Source organism: Myodes glareolus, chromosome 13 (genome assembly GCF_982192425.1).
Source record: "Myodes glareolus chromosome 13, mMyoGla1.1, whole genome shotgun sequence".
NCBI lineage: Eukaryota > Metazoa > Chordata > Mammalia > Rodentia > Cricetidae > Myodes > Myodes glareolus.
The window spans coordinates 75,513,763-75,517,854 of NC_142038.1; the positions used below are offsets into that span (position 1 = coordinate 75,513,763).

General features: G+C 40.5%; 1 pseudogene; it reads right to left on the reverse strand.

Annotated features, from left to right (window-relative positions):
- Positions 1-1,284: 1,284 nt before the first annotated feature.
- On the reverse strand, positions 1,285-2,122 carry LOC125409121 (non-selective voltage-gated ion channel VDAC1 pseudogene; annotated as a pseudogene).
- Between the last annotated feature and the right edge of the window lie 1,970 nt (positions 2,123-4,092).

Genomic DNA, 4,092 nt, shown 5'->3' on the forward strand with positions numbered 1-4,092 from the left:
AAATTGTTTAAATACCTCAACGGAGAGGCAGAGACCACAGAAAAAGTAAGAGATTGATTTCTCTGCTTATACTCAACATTGTAATGGAAATTCTAACATGTGCATAAGACACAGAAAATAAACAGAAGACACATAAATTGAAAAGGAGGAAGTAAAACTATTTTTATTTGTAGACAACATGATCTAGCATTCAGTCATAAAGAATCCTCTCAGAACCACTTGGATCTCGTGTATGAGTTCAGCAGAGTTGCAGGATACAAGATCAATATTTAAAAATCTGTTTTATTTCTATACTGTAGCAAGGAAAACCTAAAATGGAAATTGCAAAAATAATTTTGTAGTAAGAAGGCCTCTTGTTGGCTCCTGGCTGCTGAGACTCTTTAAATAATTACACAGAAATTATATTATTTAAATCATTGCTTGGCCTATTAGCTCTAGCATCTTTTTATTTTTTGAGGTTTCAATATTTTATTCAAGTTTTATTTTAAGTGATGTTAATTACAGCATTTGAAGGGGAGGAGCTAATTCCACACAAAATGGAAGACTCTCTAATGTACCCATTAAACTGCTAAAAAAGAGTGGTGTGGCTTTAACAGGTCACTACAGATCCCTAGTGTTGTCATGGTGACCACAATCACCTGCCCAGCTTAAAGCTGTCTCATACTCTAGTGCAATGGAGAGAGAGAGAGAGAGAGAGAGAGAGAGAGAGAGAGAGAGAGAGAGAGAACCATGCCACAACACAAGGAAGAATGAAGTCCTAAATGACTGGCTCTGTCGGCCCACTCTCTCCACCCTAAAACGGCACAAAGGAAATAGCTAACCAGAAGAGCGCTTTTGGTGTAAAACAGGTAACTGGGCGAGGACGGGAACAGGCCACGGAGATCTGTCTAAGAAAGCCCCTCTCACACAGGTGTGTGTGCACATGCTTCTAAGCAGTTAGGATCGGGACATCAAGGTTGCTCAGGAAGTCATAATTTCACCTGTGGACTGGTTACAGATTTACAAAGGGCCCACATATTCCGAGTTTCCATTCGTGGCCTGGCATCTCTAGAGGGTCTCCTCCCCAGCCCACGCCTACAGCTAAAAGGACCCTTTCAGGAATGGGGTGTCTGCTGTACCTCTGAAATGGTAAACACCGAAAAGCCAAGTCATTCTTAACCTGGAGATCTAACATGGTATTTATCAATTCTCGCATCCCCAACGTACAACATTAAAAGGTTCACTAAATTCTGAAGGTAGCTATACTGCAAAATAGTTTAAAATTAACGATTATGCAATATTAATTCATGCTTGAAATTCTAGTCCTAGATCAAGCTTGTGGCTGCCCGCATTGACATTCTCGCCATCTAGCAGAGCTGACAGCGTCAGCTTGATACCTGGCTTGAAGGTCTGAGTGTACCCTAAGCCGATCAGGCTAGAGTTGTTCACTTTGGCCGAAAAGCAGGCGTCAGGGTCGACCTGGTACTTGGCTGCTACCCCAAAGCAAGTGTTACTGTTCTCCACTATCCAGACGAGATTGACAGCGGTCTCCAACTTCTTGTTCACCTTCAGGTAGATGGAGCCACCAAAACCTGTCCCATCATTCACATTAGTATGAAGCTGAAATTCATCCGTCTTGTAGCCAGCTACAAAGTTGCTCTGAGTCACTTGGGACCTGGAGGTCTCAAAATTCATTTGGTAGTCAGCGAGTCAGCCCTCATAGCTAAGCACCAGGGCACCCTGGATCGAGGGCCCAGCAATGTCAAAGTCCACATCACAACCCGGGTTGATAGGCTCCCTCTTGTATCGTCTTGATTTTAGCATATTTTCCCAGTGTTAGGTGAGAAGGATGAGTCAAAGGTCTGCTTCAGCCCACGCGTGAGCTGGTCTTCCACTGTGATCTTGGTACCCAGGGTGTTGTCTGTGTTCCACTCTTTTGTAAACGTGAGGCCGTACTTAGTCCATCTATACTTGGTTTCCAGACTGCCGTTCACTTTGGTGGTCTCTGTGTTGGCGGAGCCTGAGCTGGTAAATTCCAATCCATTCTACGACTTTGTTTTCAAATCAAGTTTACATAGCTCTTGGTGAAGACATTCCTGGCAGACTTGCCAAGATCAGCACATGTGGGAAGCAGAGCCATCTTCTCGGAGGTGGTGACGGCGGGAGCAGCAACAGCTATAGCGGGGCCTGCAGTGAGGAGGCTGCTGGCACAGGGAGCAGGCCGAGGGAGCTAGCTCAAGTATCTTATTGGCTAGTTCTTGCATCTTATTTTAACCCATTTCTATTAATCTGTGTATTGCCAGGAGGCTGTGGCTTACTGGATAAAGTTCCATCCATCTATTTCTGGCAGGGCTACATGGCTTCTTTCTGACTCTGCCTCCTTTCTCCCAGCATTTAGTTTGGTTTTTGCCACCTACCTCCATTCCCTGTGCAGGCCCAAGACAGTTTCTTTATTAACCAATGGTATTCACAGCATACAGAGGGGCATCCCACATTATCTCCCCTTTTCTGTTTAAATAAAAAGGAAGGTTTTAACTTTAACATAGTAAAATTACATTTAACAAAACAGCTATCAAACAATAATTACAGCTACAATATTTGTATCTATTTTATCTTTTGTAAAGACGAAGGAAGACTATAACTGTGACTCTCTGTCTTCAGCTCTATCAAAGACTCCAGAAGGATAGAATATTACCTAAGTAAACAGGAAGTGCATTGTCAGCAACTTCCAAAACCCTAGAATTGTCAGAGACATCTCACTACCAGAAAAGTTACCCAAAGTTCTTCTGTACCATCTTCAACCTTCAGGTCCATAGTATCACTTTTTTCTGTAGCCTAAAGAATGTCATCATGCAGTCCAGACAAGAGCAGTCTCTTGCCTAAATGACTAGCAAACTCCATAATGAGCCCCTTCAATGCCCATCTTCCTCTTGAAGTAGATTGGTCCTGCCAGGAACAGATGTGTCTCATTGTTATGAAAAGTCCTAAATTCTTAAAATATTTTAAATGCCATATTTTTTAGTCTTTGAAAGGTTTGAAGAATGCCTACCCATAGCTCTGTACATCTAGAAAATCTAGCTAACATGACTACAAGCTTAACTATTATAGATGATTATCTATTAACCTATATTTTTAAATTATACATTACATTTTTAAATGAGCTGCATACACAATACCTTAATCAAGAGCAGAAATATAATATAACAAAATTGTCCTTAAATTTGTATCAATAAACAAGGTCCATACCAATGCAAATCTCTATAGCATATCCTCCTTTAAATGTAAAGAAACATTTATAGACAATAGTTGGGAATTTGGGCATAGTTCTGTCCAAACTTCTTCCTGCTATTTATTGGTAAAGTAACTTTTTGGGGCTGTTCAAGGTGACCTTTCAGGGGATCTTGGTGCATCAAACCACATTAGCCTGGAATAAATCCACAGGTTCTCATCTTCTGTGAAAACAAAAATAGAACCTCTTTTCCAAAGCAACATATCCTTAGACAAAAATTCTGAAGTCAAGATACCTTTATAATACACATGTTGGTTTAGCTTATCAGCCCATACAATGAAATGTCTCTCTGTACTTAGCTCCTTCACAGTCAAAAAATTCAAAGAAAACACAGTAATATTCATAATCCAGACCCTCTGTGTATAGTCCATATTTATGTGGCTTATTTTATTTTTACTACTTTAGTCTATGACTGACTGTTCTGTCTCTTTAAAGACTTTACCTTTTTTAATACCATTTATTTCTTTTCATAACTGTCTATATTCTTTTTTCTCTCTCTTCCAGGAAGCCTATGTACAGTTTTTAAACACACTGCATCTAATTTAGAGGTCTTTTTCATCTGAATTTGTTCTGTTGTGTATCTGTAATTCTTTACTGTCCAGGAGTGTTTCTTAAAATTCTAAGCACTTAAAAACTTCAGCTGTGACATTACTAGGGTATATATGGTGCTTTCTGCTTGCTCCCCACAGTCCAATATGGTGGATGTCTATTCACTGCCTCTGCAAGCTGTGCCCACTGCCCCAGTTTCAAGTTCGCAGCTGGTCTATGTTGAGCCATTAAGCAGTTTGTAACACACTGTTTACAAATCCCATTTAAATGTTCAG